A 17183-nucleotide genomic window follows, 5' to 3' on the forward strand; every position below is an offset into this window, starting at 1 on the left:
CGACCTCAAACATATTGTCGTATGAGATGTCTAGGATTGACGACCCTAGTATGGATCACTGTTTGGATGGTGATATGAGGAAGGTACCTTAGCTTCCCAATCCTGTTGTGTGAAATGGACTAATAACAACTTGGTAATCATAACCATGCACCGCATTTGCATGTGCTTTGTAGATGTGGCGCACTTTGAGGCGATGTCATGCGTAACGTAAGATGAAGACGCTGAGGGTGTACGTGTGAGGGCACGCATCATATTGCATTCATACCTGCATTAATAAGAGTACTTAGGCTTTATTTAAGTGTTCTGCTTTATCATTACTGTTTGATTGAACTGATAGCATGTTAACCAGTGCCTTATTGTTCCACTGAGTTGATCACTCACTCCCACGTTTCTGGGGCGGTGTTACACACCCACCAGACTCTGTCTTAGGCCCTGATGTTGCAGATGTGGATGCGACGTCTGAGGCAGAGCGGGAGCTGGATGACGACGAGGCTGCCTTCTCCTATATGCAGTTTTCAGACGGGTTCTAGCGAGCCTCGGTCTGTTGCGCGGGATCTATGGGATTACTATTTTGGGAACTGAAATGATGTAACTTGTACTTATAATTTTGATAAATAACACTTTTACACGATCTGGTTGTATATGTAATTCAGGGACTTACACTTGTACACATATTTTACTATAAGTCTTCCGCTTGCTTTATTCACTTATCCCTGAATCATATCTGCGTTTTGGCTTAATCTATCCCATGTTTATGTGCTAATACAGTCAACATATATCATTCATTAATTATGTTGCATAAGTGATGTTTTGGAACTCGGGAGCTGAGTTATGCTCGACCCCCGAATTTCAGGGCGTTACAACGGGCTAGGATACGAGTCTCACAGTGTTTATACTAGAAAATCAAATGATAAGAGTGCATATGAATTGTGGTTCAATAAGAAGCCCACAGTCAAATACTTTCAAGTTTTTGGCAGCAAGTGCTATATTTTGCGTGACCGTGAAAATCTAGGGAAATTTGACCCTAAAAGTGATGAAGGGATTTTTCTAGGGTATGCTCTAAATAGTCAAGCGTATCGAGTTCTCAACAAGAGAGCTGGTGTTATTCAAGAGTCCATTAATATGGTTATAGATGATCACTTGAATACACCTGTCTCTAGTTCAGATGATGATGAAGTCTCTATACTTGATAAACCAGACTCTTCATCCAGTCAAAATGACACTAAACTGTGATCAGTTAAAGACCATCCAACTGATCAAATTCTTAGGAACCCTCTCACTAGTGTGCACACTCGAAGACAATTAAAAAACATATGTAATTATGTATGCTTCACTTCCCAAATTGAACTGGCCAATGTAAAAGAAGCGTTTACTGATGAAAACTGGATAGTAGCTATGCAAGATGAACTAAATCAATTCGTAAGGAATGATGTATGGTATTTGATTCCTGGACTTAATAATAAATATATAATTAGAACTAAATGGATCTTTAAAAATAAATCTGATGAATTAGGAAATATTACAAGAAACAAGAAAAAACTGGTTGTACAAGGGTACACTCAGATAGAAAGTATCGATTACGATGAAACCTTTGTCCCAGTAGCTCGTCTTGAATCTATCAGATTATTTATATCCATTGCTTATTTCAAAAAGTTTAAAATCTATCAAATGGATGTCAAGAGTGCTTTCTCGAATGGTGATTTACATGATGAAGTATATGTAGAACAACCTAAGGGTTTTGAAGACCCTGAATACACTGATCATGTTTATCGATTGAAAAAGGACTCTATGGTTTAAAACAAGCTCCTAGGGCATAGTATGAGAAGTTGACTAAGTTTTTACTAAGTCATAACTTTGTAATGGGGAGTATTAATAAGACATTGTTTGTAAAGAAGCACAATGATCACATACTTATAGTACAAATTTATGTTGATGACATTATCTATGGTTCTACATGTTTTAACTTAACTACTGAGTTTGCAAAATTGATGAAGTCCAAGTTTGAATTGAGCATGGTTGGAGAACTGAACTACTTTTTAGGTCTACAATTGAAACAACTTGAGGACGGGATTTTTATTTCTCAAACCAAGTATACTCTAAACTTAGTAAAGAACTTTGGATTTAAGAGCGGCAAAAACTTCAATACTCCTATGAGTACGACTCTTAAGCTCTCTAAGGATGCAACAGGTAAAAGTGTAGATGTTAGGTTGTATCGCAATATAATTGGTAGCTTATTATATTTAACTGTGAGCTGACCCAATATAGCATTTAGCATAAGTATCTTTGCTAGATATCAATCAGATCCTAGAGAATCTCACCTGATTGCTGTCAAGCGAATTATGAGATATGTCGGAAGTTCAGCCAATCTTAGCCTTTAGTATCCATATGATACTAATGTTCAGTTAGCTGGTTATACGGATGCTGACTGGGCTGGGAATATAAATGATCAAAAGTCTACCAACAGCGGATGTTTTATGTCGAGAACTATTTAGTTTCATGGCATAGCAAGAAATAAAGTTCCGTTTCGTTATCACTACTAGAAAAAGGGGCAAAAGCTACAGATCAAAACCGTAGCTAAAGGCTTATTGCTACGGTTATAGTCCATAGCACGACCGTAGCAATTGGTTGTGTAGGCAAAGGTCAAAAAGTTATGGCTACGGATTAAAACCGTAGCAATAGATATCAATAGCTACAGATATAACTACGGATAACATCTATAGCTAAAAGTATAAGGAATCTGTATCAATATGCTGACGTTAGAAATAGCTACGGTTTTGGGAACAAGAGCTATGGCTAATATCCGTAGCTACTTTAAAATTTTAAAAAAATTATACCAATGGCATCTGTTACAATTGCAAAAACCTACCGTGATTGATCCACTCATCTAAGCTAATACAATTAATGCTACTAGGAATAGTACATAAAATGCAATCAAAAAAAAAAACGATGCATTCATATTACAAATAACAATCAAATCATACAATGCATCCTACATTCACATTTCTAAATAGACAAATTTCATAATACAACATATCGCTAGTTGTAAGTATAATAGGAGCAGAAGATGATGATCAAACAGAGCAAGTTATAGGATCAGACCCAAAACCATCCAGAATTGCTAGCAGGTTCGCCAAAACACAACTTTGAGAATAACCACTACAACCTCACTCCGACATGGTGACATCAAGCACATTCTAACTCCAATTCATCATTAAGATTTCATCATCTAGCTCCTAGATCTAAAGAGAAAATGCTTTGGCCAGCTTGTGCTATGCCCATGCCAAGCTTGGGTCGGGCCTTTGCTCTTAAGTGTCAGGCTGGGCCTGCAACCCTTAAAGAACTTGGTTTTGCCCTACCTAAAGCTTATTATAGTTCAACGAGGATAAGCACCAACCAAATTCCAAAAAGAGTGCAACATACACAAGCAACTTGTGAATAAACCTATTGATCACATACTAGTCATTGGCACCACAACTTAAAAGAAAGAGCACACGCACTAACCCACCATCTTTAAGAAAGCTGTAATGTTCACATCTTTTCCTTCTCGTTCTATCTATTAATGGAGGGCATGAGATGAGGAACTTGAAGAAAAACATTAAATTTACAGATAACGTGTGATGCACTCCAAAAAATCATACCTTAGCTTTTCCAATTGGAAGGCAAAAACTAGAATCAAGAACTTCCGCTGAAACAAGGAAAGACTCCATATCTGGAGCATCCCAAAATCAATGTTAATCAGATAAATGCTTCAAGTTTCACATGACAAAAATAGTTCCACGTTTGAAAAGCTACTTACAGCAACTCATTTTCAAGAAAAACAGGATTAAGATCTCTAATAGCAGCTTTTAAAAGGCCCCGAGCATCTTCCAATGAGTATGGAGTCAGAACTTCAACCCAGGAATGAGAGCATACCAAGCTGCATAACACAAGATATGATTTCAAAATGAGAACCATCCTACATTTCTTCTAACACACTTTAATGCATTATACAATATATTTAAGTTAAAGTTGCATTATTAAGCTCTATTCACTAACAATAAATGCAACTTACATTAAACAATAAAGTTTCAAACATCGAACGCAAGTTTGTCTACAATGGAATTAGAACAGTAATTTTTTTTATGCAGCAACTTGAGAGATAAGGAAAGAACTGATACACACACCCAGTCAACCCACTATCTATTCCAATCTGAAATGCAGGATCATCCAAATGCCTTATCAGCTCTAGCACCACAATAGTATGGCCCCTGCACAAAGTGACACACACAGCCTCAGCTCTGGTCACATGAGAGATATCTAGATAGCAAAGATACACATTGGATGAGATCCTTTTTTTTAACCATGGTTTGTGAAGTTAGTGACATTTGGGACCATTTATGCAGATCCTGTTTCTCAGAAAATAAGAGACATGACAAAAAATGAACCACATCTGATTGAAATGCATTCTCTGATCCCCAATAAAATCCAATTAACAGAATAAGATGTAACTGTGTAGCCAAACCAATAGATAAGACAAACATACCACCCCAGGCTGGAAAAGCATGAGCCTGTAAAAAGTAAAATGATAAATACACCTGCCTGTACTTCCACATATTGTCATCGAGGACAAGAGAAAGAAGAGAGAGCAAGCGACCAAACATGGAGCTGATTTTCATAAAGGGAAAAAAATTGGCTAATATTCTTGGACTACATTACCTGGTTCGATGTGAACTGCTAAAAAGTAACTTGAAAAGGCAATTTTTGAACATAAAACCTGAAATTTTTTATGAAGCAAGGTACCAATTAATGCTGCAGTTGAATGCTACTACACTTAAGCCTCTCATCAAGGACGGTGCGTCTTGGGCATGTGAAACTAGCAGCAGCCTAAAAGTGATTCATTCTTTAATTCCATCATGACAAGAATGATGACAATGATCCTGTCTGAAAATTAGTTTCCAAATGGCATTGCCAAAACCAGCATTCATTTTACCACAGATCAAAAGTTGAAACATGAACCAGAAACTTAAAGCAGCTATAGGCAACAATTACCCGTGTTCCAGACACAGGTATGTCTGGATGAATGATGACAAGATTGTCATCACGATACACAATGCATTTTTCCTGGTCATCAAATTCTCCAATCACATTTAAAGTATCACCAGGTCCAATGAGATTTTAAAACCTAAAATACGTAAAGAAACTGTCAGGATGCTCAAAACAGAATATGGTTGCCCAAAGAATGAGGTGAAGTAGCAGCAAACTTGGGTGTGAGGGTGGGGAAGCATTTGTTTCAAAAAAAAAAAGAAAAAGAAAACACGGGCAACTACAAAGAGCAAGGGAGTGGAAGCGGGAGTCCAAAGCACAAAGTGGGAGTGAATCTGGTTGGATGGATCATGAAACTAAGAAACAAAAACCATCCATTTCAAATCAATAAGAAGGTAGAAACATTTAGAAGGTTCCATGGCCAGAATGTCCAATGGGCTTACCATTCATCATACAAGTGCAAAATCCGCTCTTCTCCACTGTGTTCATTCAATAACCGAAGGACCTGTGGAAATAACATCTTCATTACTTACCAACAGCATACAAAAAATAGTGAAATGGCAATACCATTATGGCAATCCTTACAGGCAATCATAACAGAGGTTCAATGCGCACCTTAAAAGGGTTTTGGGCACATGATGGATCTGGACCTCTGCACTTCTCAAAAACCTAGGTCAATGTTTATGGTAAAGATAGTGAAATCACCAAGAAGATTCAGCAGTGCATGGAGATGACCATAAGCAAAGAAGAAGCAGACCTCCAATACAAGAAAAGTTACATTGGAATGACCATGACCGACCCTTTCTAAAGGAATGATTAATGCTTTCTCCAGAGGATCAGTTCCCACAGACATCTCATGAGACATCTTATCCTGATCATCCAATAAATATTCCCTTACGTAATTAAATACTGGTTCTTCAACAGTAATGACATCTTCCACTTGACTAAAAGTTCAAGAAATGCCTAAAAGAAGGAAACAATAATAATAATATTACGATGGTGATGGTGGTGAATAATGTTGAGACCTAAGGTACGGTCGAATTTAATAAACATTTCTATGTGAAGATGAATAAAGCTTTAACTTAAGCAGTTGAACCTTGCTCAACCATTGAGCACAAGGAATGCTATGGCAAGACAGTACACACAAGGACTTATATAGAATGGTAATTACAAAGTTGAAAAAGGGAATAATATAACTAAAAAATAAGTAAAAAATGATGAACTCGCATATTATGAAAAATGCACGGCTCACAAGTGTGCACCAAGCATACCTTTCTTTGCTATCGTGAATCTGAATGATCAGATTCTCCATCACAGACAACACCGACATTGGATTGCATTAGATAACAGGCACTTAAGTTCCATCATTCAAGAATGCACATTATTTCAGTACATGACAATATCAATCATAACAAGCACTTAAGTTCCATCAATCACACAAAGTTTAGCATATAAAAAAATATGACCTCTCAGAGAAAGGACCACAAGACCATGCCTCCATGAGACTGAAATGGAAGTTGATATTGACTAATCATCACAGAGATCAAGGAAGAAGCACAACAGAGAGCCCACGTCAGGGGAAGTGGATACGAAGATAAACTACACTCTTCGGATGCCAGACAAAGGACAAGCAGGCATGGATGAAGAGGTGATCTATGATTTCTTCAGCCGAATATTTATCATGACATCCCTGTGTTGGGAATGATCAACCAGAAACGACTATCTTGCAGTCCAACAAAAACCAATCATTTTCAAATGACCTCAAATGACCATAGACTACTCGTAAGGGTGATCGCACCTCTAGCCCAGGAAGGTACCTATAGGAAGGAGCCGAAACTATCCTTCTAGAGCCCATATCCATGCCCCAATTGTCCCTACGAATTCCTAAAGAATAAACCCTTTACCTATGCCACAAAGTCTTCAACTGACTAGAAGAATGTAGATCACATCTAGTCTATGCACTAACTCATGTCGCTAAATTAAGCACCCTACACATTTTCTATGGCAAATCATAAACAAAAACAGACCTGGTGGACATATGGCTCCATCTGATGTACTAGCTCATATCCCTGCAAGAAAATTGGGTTAAAAGCTTTTAAAGAAGCACCAAAGAAGAGCAACAAACTATATTCAATAGGACAGTGAACAAGGAAATCGTATGCATACTTGTTTGAAATATCGAAGGTGAGCATCCATTGCCCCACTAACAGCTTCCAAAAACTCAAACCTCTTCTTGGCCTCGACATTAGAAAGAACTGTGACCTGGAAAATGAGAATATGACAATTAATGGCACCGGCCACTGGCTATCATTAGACATCTGTATCCAGGATCTCATATCAATGCATCTCTGCTGGAAGTATTAGTGTTGAACATGGATAGAATAGTCTGCGTGCATAAAGTTGTAAATACCAGATTGAAGCGAGCCTGCTCGAATGAAGACCTTGCAATGTGGAGGTACTGAAATATGCCTATAACTAAATTAATATTTCTATCTGAAGGAATTAAGCTGACAAATGAAATACCAAAAACAAAATGTCAAATTTTCTATGAGTCAGGATTAGAAAAAGGCCTCTCATTTGAAAATAGGACAATACCTCTTCTAAGACAGCAGCAACATCCGACTTTGTACCTTTCCTCAATGATAGAAACTTCTCACAAGCCTATAGCACAAAAAAGACATGGCAATAATCTGTCACAGATCTACCATGAAAGATTAATCGTAGCAATGCAAGAAGAAAGAGGAATTCACGACTAACGTAGAATTGCATTCTCTGAGCCCATTCAAATCAGCTTGACATTTATACTTAGAACCAAGATTCTACTAGGACAGTTATTGTGGAAGGAGAACCTAGCATTGCCATTCCTTGGGCAAATTTCTAGTCTGAATCTCGAGCACTAAAAATAGAATTTTCTCTAATATCTTTGACGTTAACTTCTAGGCTAAACATATCATTACCTGTGCTCGTAGAGACATTAACAAGAGCTATGCAAATGCCCGAACCTACAAAGGTCGTTTGCATCATTGTACAGCAACCTATGCAACAACCTTAGCAATTTTGTTCCAGCATCCAAATGTTCCCCCTGGTCAGCAACAGCCAACAAACGTGCATTTTTTCAATTTACTGTTCAAGCATTTAAAAAAGTCTCTCAGAAAATGAATGAAAAGTACTACACAACTCACCTTGATGCCCATTCTCCCTCCTCCTTTACCCAGGCTTGGGACCAGCAATGCAAGGAGTTGCATTGGTGGAGTTAAAAAGGGGCTTAGGCTCCATTTGGCTTGTGACGACCAAATGGTGTCTAGTATGTTTAAATATAGAGTACAAAATTTATTCAAAATTACAAAAACCAAACCAAACAACATATAGGTACTTAATTCTTTCCATTTCTTCTTTAATAATTCCATAAAAAGAAAAATGAAGTCATATGCATATATAACCAAGCTATACCATCAATCTAACCAACCAACATACTGCTAGAGATACATACGACAAATCCGTGTTGCCTGACATGTAAAGCATGATTTTAAGACTCATACTGACTCATTTGGCCCTGAGTCAAGTCACAACTCATACAATTGGTGCTGAATCACCCCTTATTTTCAGTTCTGATTGTAGTGACGAATGGGACCAGGTCCGACTGAATCTGAGTCAACTTGGACAAGTTGCATGGGACTTGTCTAAGTCTTAAAAGCTTGGTGGAAAGGGTCTAACTGTTGACTATATGTTCTTTTACCAGTATGACCCACAACAAAGCAAAAAAAAAAAAAAAAAAAAGAAGAACAATGTTTTGCTCCTTGCTCTGCCAAGCAATCATAAAATACCTCATAAATGGTCTGGATCACATAAAGGTGGCACCCACAACCAAGGAAAAATATTGGCTCCCTCTTTCATCTGCCAAGCAATCATAGAACACCTCTGGATCACAGGAAGTGGGCCCCACAACATAACTAGAAAAGTTGTTTCGCTCTTTGCTCTGGTAAGCAATCATACAACACTACATAAACCTTATTAAAGAAATTGAAATGGGTCATGTGCATCAAGAGTCAATGGCAAGCAATTATACAAAACTACATACCTTATTAGAGAAATTGAAATGTGCCATATGCATCAAGAGTCAAGACGACATGCGTGATCACATGTACATGTGCAAAGATACAGGCCACTTATCATGTGGGCTCCTACCATGCAGGTGCCCTGGCAGAAAAGTTGGGCAAGTCCAACCGCCATCCACCATATTTAGCACATGTTCCATCTCACCTGGTGATTAAATTGTCCAATTCTTATGCTGGGGCTTCTGACATATGGGCCCACCTGATGAGTAGCTCACACCTTGAAAATGCAGGCCATGTTGGCACATATGCATGGCGGTCGCATATAAGAATTCAATTAAAATAAAATCCATCCTTATTCCTATCTTCTCTCAGCACAATCAAAATCAGAAACTAAAGCAACCCATATTAACTCAGTGTATGTAGAAGTCACTGTCGTTAAGTCACAGCCTCAGAATCAGAATTTTTTGGAGCTACCAGTAAATATACAAATACAAACAGAATTTTAAGAACAAATTTTATCATAGATAGATGTTTTTCAATATTCATAGGCATTTATTTAGTTTGCTTTCAGTTCTCACATAATGCAAGGAATGTACATTTTTACTGGTTTGAAGTAACTGGCTATATGTACAATTAAAACTCAAGCAAGAACTTCCTTGCTAAGAGTACTCAAGCATTGAATTTTGTCTACTAAAAATGTAAATTCCTCCTCTATATATCACTAACTATATTAATGCCATACCACGGATTATATGTATTTGAAAATGAAAGAAGAAAAGAAATAAATAAATAGGTGTAGATTAACTGATCTGCCAGCTCATTCATGTTGAATTGAATATGTACAAAATACCAACTTGCAGAAAATTGAAGAAAAATTTAATAGCTTCTGGTCCCAATCTTCAGGCGCTCTTTCGAGCCATTACAAAACCGTCATTGACCCATACAAGAAAATGTCCAACAATATAATACACAGATAGATAATGAGTCCCACAATAAAATATAACTCCTGCTAGCCGTTTCACAAACTAGAAAGCTAGTACAAAGCAATTGGCTCTGTGAATTTGATAATTGCAGAATTCTGTAATCAATGTTATCAAATTGAACAGTCTATAGTTGTTCAAACCTCAACTCATCATGGCTATTTGCAGGACAAGAGAAAAACTCCAAGCATATGTTCTTACTCTGATATCTGGTAACTTAGAAACATTTAATTCCTTCCCATGAAATTCTCAGGTACTCTTTCTACTGAACAACACCCAATACCCAATTTCCATCACTGATATTACCAATTTTGCAAAACTTAAAAATCAATATCAATACAATAGAATATCCTAATTCATAAATCCGTAATTCAAAAACCACCAAATACCATTCAGCAACACCATCAAATCCAACAATTCAGAAAGCTTAAAGAATCTACATTCCTCACAACCATCAAAAATAAAACAAAGGAAAAATAGTAGTTAAAGAACAAACCTCAATCACAGTTGTGCAGGATGAGCAAAGATTCGTCCAGTTTATTGTCTTTTATGATCTTCCAAAAACTTAACAGCACATGAGTCATGGGAAAATGTATTAACTTGTCTTACAAGTTCAATGTCCTCGTGAGAAACCTTCCTGCCATCATTGCTGGAAATGGATACTGAACCTGAATCTGCTCTAGGAACCTTTGTTGGAGGGTAGTTTCTCTGGTCACCTTGAGATTCTTGTGGCACTTGAGATGATAGGAAAGAACTAGAAAAGCTAGGAGTTAGTTGATTAGTTGGGATTGTCCAACAGGCCAGCTTTCACACCATCTACCACCAGGATGTTGTGGAAGTTAATGATGCATGGATACAGCCTGATAGAAAAACTGTGGACTACTTGTAGTAAGGAGACATGAGTGTGTTGTATAATGAGACTTGGGTTGCAAATGGGTCGGGTCAACCTGATGGATCATTGGACCTGATCAAACAATTAGTTGGTCTGAGTCCAAAGTTAAGATCAATAGGGTGAGTTTGGATCCAAAGGTCCAACCTAAATTACTACATGGGTCCAACATGATTCCTTTCAAAATCAATTAAACTCAACCAGACTTGGTCCGTTTGAGTTTTTAAATGAGTCCAATTTATATCATACTAAAATGCTAAAAATGAAACCAACCCAATCCCAACCCCTATGATTTCGCACCTTTTCAATTTGTACTAGTAAAAGACATCCAACAGCTATTGCATCCTTATTGTATTACAAATTAAGAACATTTGTGCCAGTGGAGTCCTTGACATCCTCCGATTGGTCTATAGATTGGTGAGCTCTGCATAGCTGTATATTTGGATGATCCAAAACATCCTTCTGGTAGGTCCTATTGTGGATGACCACAAGTCAAAAGTCAAACTGACATGATCGACTTGGCCATTTGATCAAACAGATGGCTGAAAACAAAAAAGGTTAACAGGGGAGAATTCCCCAGTCATTGTAAATTTATGTGTTGGTCCTCCAAACAAGGGTCAACTAGATGGATGATACAATGGGTTCATCCAACCATACAACGATTTGTGCCCCATTTATAGAGAGTTGAAACGCGGGACCTCTAGCATGATTAACACAAGAACGTTCTTGGAAAAGGAAATTGTTTTGTCAAACATTCATGCAGATATTAGCCAACATTGTTACGAGTACAAACTTAAATTATATTTCCTTGTGTTTCGTTTGTTTTTTCTCCCATAAACAAATATTGGTCTGGATGGATTATAGCTGATCAGATTTTTGTATCATTAACATGTTATAAAATCTAGCCATTTCATTAAACAAATAGCATGCCATTTCATCCAGCCATTTCATCAAATAGATAGCATGTCATTTCATCAAACAGTTAACATGCATCAAATCTGAAAGACAGAAAAAGAGACATAAAGAGAGGAAGATATCAAACCTATGCCTCAAAAATATGAGAAGGGTTCCGAATGGCGGGTGTTTCTTCGGGTAGGATCTTCACGGCTGCTGCAATGGAGAGAGATAGAAGAGACGGAGGAGATACTAGAGAGAAAGGTAGGAGAATGAGAAAGATGAGCAGAGATCGGGAGGGAGAGAGAGGCTTGGGAAACGGAGAGAGAGAGGAATAGGAAACGGAGGTAGAGAGAGATAAATGGACGGTCCTATTTGGGCGTGGCTCTGTTTTGAGCTCGCGCCCAAATTTGGGTGTCGTTTTGTGAGACGGACGTGAACGGTCCTGACAGGGGATCCGTGGGGCCCACCATGATGTATTTGGTTTATCCATTCTGACCATTAATTTTAGTTAATTATTTTATTCTATGACCCTAAAAATTAAGGTAGATTGAAGGCTCAAGTAGACCACACCATAGGAAGCAAATATGATTTAATCTCCATGTTTCCTACTGTGTGGTCCGCTTGAGCCTTCCATCTAGCTGATTTTTTATTTCATACTCTAAAGTAATATTTCAAAATATATGAACGGCTTAGACAAAACACATATTTTTTTAGGCCCTATAGAGCCCCTACAACACTGTTAGTTATTAATGTTGTGCTAACTTCTTAGCCATCGATTAAAACCGTAGTAACCATAACTATAGTTTATATCCGTAACAAAAAACTAACCTGGTCTGTATCCTTTGCTCCTTTTTTGGTAGTGTATCCACAGCTGAGGCCAAATATATTGTAGCTGAAAATGAATGTACTTAGCTTGTGTGGATGAAAAGGATGCTAAATGACTATGGATTTGTACAAGATACTATGGTTCTTTATTGTGATAACTCTAGCACTATCAACATCTCTAAAAATCTCATCCAGCAGTCACGAACTAAGCATATTGATATTAGATATCATTATATTTGTGAATTAGTGGAAGATAAAATTATTTGATTGGATTATGTTCAAACTGAAAATCAACTTGCGGATATTTTCACAAAGCCACTTGATAGAAATATGTTCGCTAAATTGAAATTGAATATTTATGATTTGAGATTATTGTGTCTTCTTGTATCCTATAGTAAATTATTATTATTTTTACAAATTTATTAGATTTTAAAAATTAATAAAAATTGCACATTTTTGGGTTTACACGACCTATCAAGTACACACTCGACCAGTCGTGGCACGACTGGTCGAGTATGTACACGACCAGTCGAGTAGCATGTGTAGGGTGCTTTTAAGATGAGTAAAACCATTTTTTTCTTCACTTTCTTCATGTTATCCGATAGCCCCTTTCACGACCAGTCGAACCCATCTTCGATTTCAACTTAGTTAGTGCGTCTTTTCCATTTTCTTTTCAGATTTTGGTTCTTTACACTTCCATTTACTTTATTCTAAAGTTTATTTCAAGATTTCTAGTAGTTTCCTTGCATTATTTGGGTAAAATCTGATTTGGGTGAAATCCATAAATCCTTCTTGTATTTTATTTGTGTTCCTTGCAATGGAAGGTAGATATAAGAAGATAACCACTCGTGGTCCTTCTTCTTCCTGTTCCACACTGATTTCAATGCATACTCTTCGACCACCCGAAGAGGACCCAGAATATGTGTGGGATATTCGTCTCCGCAACATCATTATTGAGCGGACTATTAATTCCAACCACTTGTATCCTTTCAATATTGCTCCCCTCTTCGTGGCTGTAAGATGGGCTAACATATTGAATTGGGGCAGACCCGCATATCGGTCTATTACCTAGGCCATGTTTGCATGCATTAGTGATGTGTCTATTGAAAATTTAACCTTCATTATTTCGTTTCGAGAAGGTACATTTTCAATAGATTATCACTTGATTTATAACTTAATGGATATTCCTATTAATGATAAAGGGATTCCAATTACCACATTGTCTAAGAGATTAAATGAATCTGAAAAATGAATGTTAACCAGAGTTTTATGTAACATGAACTTGGATTGGAATTCTGGGATTGCACTCCGATCCAATCATATGTTACCCAGATACAGAATTCTTCATCGTATCTTTATCTCAAATGTTTACATGAGCTCTGGTAATAAGACTAAATTAACTTCTTTCATGGTGCGCATTCTTCACTCCGTTGTTTCTGGTATTCAAGTGTGTCTTTCATCTCTAATTTACTATATGATAATTCAATTTCGTCTCCATCCGGGCCATAGCAATATACCTTTCGCTTATTTGATGACTACCCTTACTATTCATTATCTTGTGGTCATGCCTACTGGAGAAGCTCCTATTACCCATCTTCCTTTCAACAATTCCAACATTAATAAGATGAATTTGAAGTTGGCTCCTGGCCAAGTTGATAGAGATGCTAGAGGATCTACAGAAGAAGCTGGAGAGGAAGAAGCACTACATCCTGATGATGTAACTATGGATAATATTTTTGATGAATTAGAATCTAATTCTGAGGTTAATCCTAATTATCAGCCATCTGCTTTTGATGAGCGGTTGAGAACCTTAGAGGAAAAGGTGGAAGGTTTACATGTATCCCAAGAGACTCAATTCAAATATACACGCAAATACCTTCAGCGTATTAACAAGTGTTTACATCAACTTGATCAATCTATTCCTCCTCTGTCTTCTGGTTCTGACTAGCTGTTATTTATGTTGGGTTTGTAATAACTCTTAACTTTACTTGTGCTTGAATAGTACTTGGACATGTTTGGTTTATGCGTCATGACAATATTTTAAACATGTTATTATGCTTCATGTTGATATTTTGATACTAATCTATGGACATGTTTATACTATTCACTCACTTAAATCATGCTCTTCTCTTATATTTTGTTCTCCAATCCTCTCTTTCATTTTCTTTCATTTGTCATATTGTAACAGAAAGGGGGAGAAATGTGGTATGATTTTTTATGGTATGTGTGATTGAGGAGATATATGGGAATATATTTTTTCTTAGATATGTATTTGATTAATACAGGTACTCTACAAATCACATTCGTCTGGATTGAGGGGAGTACTGGAATGTAGGGGAGTTGTAGTGAGTAGTTGTAGCATTTCTGGTGCATGATTCTTTGTTGAACTGGTGCATGATTCTTCAATTGGTTTTTGTCACAAATTTGACAAAGGGGGAGATTGTAAGTGCTATATTGGAAATCCAGTACCCGAATTTGTCAAATTTTGTTGTGTCAAACCATTTAGAATCTATATCATGTTTTGATAAGTTGGAAAGATCATCTTCATGCATTTTGAGTTGTCCACGTCATCATCGAACTTTTCTACATATACAAGTTAAGGAACGTTGACAAAGTTCAAGACAACAAGCTCAAGTACAAGAACTGAAGTTTAAAGCTCAACTTAAAGTTAAAGATCACTACCTTAAGTCTAGCACAAGTTCAAGACTTTAAAAAAAGGCTCATATACTTGAAGTAATCGAAAGCAATCAATGTTTCGATGTTTCAAACTCACAAACAAGGTATGGATGACCCTGGATTGACTATAAGATAGGTCATATTAATTGCATATTGAAATTGGGTCAATGTATAAGTTTATAGGTTTTTCTTCAACTAGTCCTAGTTATTATTCGACTAGTCCAAGCACTGGCTTGACCAGTCCAAGATCTGTTAACAATTTTAAAAAAAAAATTGTTATGGCTCGACCAGTCATGGACACTGCTCGACCAGTCGAGTGAACGGTCTCGACCAATCGTGCAGTGCTTGACTCAAAGTCCAACAAACTTTTCTGGTCCCACTCAACTAGTCGAGTGCATTACTCGACCGATCAGCAGGCCACTCGACCAGTTGAGTAATGGGTTTATCTTATCGCGCCAAAAATTTTGAAAATTGGTTGGTGCTTCGACCAGTTGAACCGACCCTTAAACCAGTCGAGGGAACAGTATTTTAACCTATAAATAGAGGACGAATCTCAGAGTTTTTCATTCATTCTAAGCCTAATCAAGCCATCACTCTGAGAGATAAGTTCCTATAATTGTGAAGATATTACTTATTCATTTTAGATTCTATTTATAGATTTTTGTATTTGTTTTGTGATTTCTATTCAATTATATTATATTAAAAAAGGGGAATTGTGATTTATCCTTTTGAGATCAAAATCAAATCAAGCTAGCCCATGTTAATTTAATTTAAAAATCATTTAAACCTAGAACCCTTTCATAGTGAGATTGGACATTGAACATTTATGTCTACATCGAATTGGTTCTACCAGGCTACATCAGAATCTTCAGATAAGTATTTTAATTTTCTGCATTTTTTGGTTTGTGAGATTGAGCAAGGAAAAACTCATTGTGGGGTTTTTGTAATTGTGTAAGCCCATTTGAAAGACACAATTGTGAAGGTTTTAAGGTGAACCTTGGAAAACCTTATTTTATAGTGAAAGCCAGTATCCTGTCGGTGTGGATATTGGGAGTAGATTAGTTTTGTGGCTGTTTGCTAACAGTTGGTGTACACACAAATGAACCATTATAATTCCTGGAGTTGTGTGGATGATTAGATTTGTTTATGTCTGTAAATGTTGTAATTTACTTTATGCACTTGTGATGAATGTTGTAATAACTTAGTTTATTTCCGTTGCCTCTTTATTGGTTTGGATTTTCAATACTTACAAACATTCTAATAAGGTTGTCCTGTCATAAGCCTTTGGTTTTTTGTGTTAGGTTGTCCTTAGAACTCATTTTGTATCAACCTCTCAAGACTAGTACATTTGAAGTTGCTATTTACTTGTGCTACTTTATTATTTAATTGTGCTATCTATCTTTATATTCTGCATTTATTTTTTAATTTGGCATAGTCCCATTCACCTCCCCTCTAGGACTTAGAGCTTGGCCTTTTCATCTCTGATGATCGGCCTTGACACGCTGGCATGTGTAACACTCGGTCACAAAGCTAGCTATCTGGCACTTCATCCTTGCCCAAAAATACTACCTCTTCATATCACGATACATCTTCGTCGAACCAGGGTCGATAGGAAACTGCAACCTTTGAAGTGAAGTCAACCATCAGAACCAATCTGTCAATCTGACTGACTCTCAAATGTTGCATCTGCCTAAAAACTCTGTAATGACTCATCTGCCTGTTGAGACTCGATCAATCTTGTGACAAAAAAGGGTTGAATCGACAGGCTCGATAACTACACAATAGAAAACTGCAAGCAGATCTCGAAGTCAAACGCTAACATATCCTTAAGCATCTTCC

At 37.1% G+C, this 17183-nt stretch overlaps 1 long non-coding RNA gene across 1 annotated transcript; it reads right to left on the reverse strand.

Annotated features, from left to right (window-relative positions):
• Nucleotides 1-7184: 7184 nt before the first annotated feature.
• LOC131229015 (uncharacterized) lies at nucleotides 7185-7702 on the reverse strand. Its single transcript, XR_009163134.1, has 3 exons — nucleotides 7618-7702; nucleotides 7433-7515; nucleotides 7185-7284 (listed from the first exon to the last, which is right to left on the reverse strand). It is a non-coding gene; the product is annotated as an uncharacterized LOC131229015 (long non-coding RNA).
• Nucleotides 7703-17183: the final 9481 nt, after the last annotated feature.

This window comes from Magnolia sinica, chromosome 2, assembly GCF_029962835.1.
Source record: "Magnolia sinica isolate HGM2019 chromosome 2, MsV1, whole genome shotgun sequence".
NCBI lineage: Eukaryota > Viridiplantae > Streptophyta > Magnoliopsida > Magnoliales > Magnoliaceae > Magnolia > Magnolia sinica.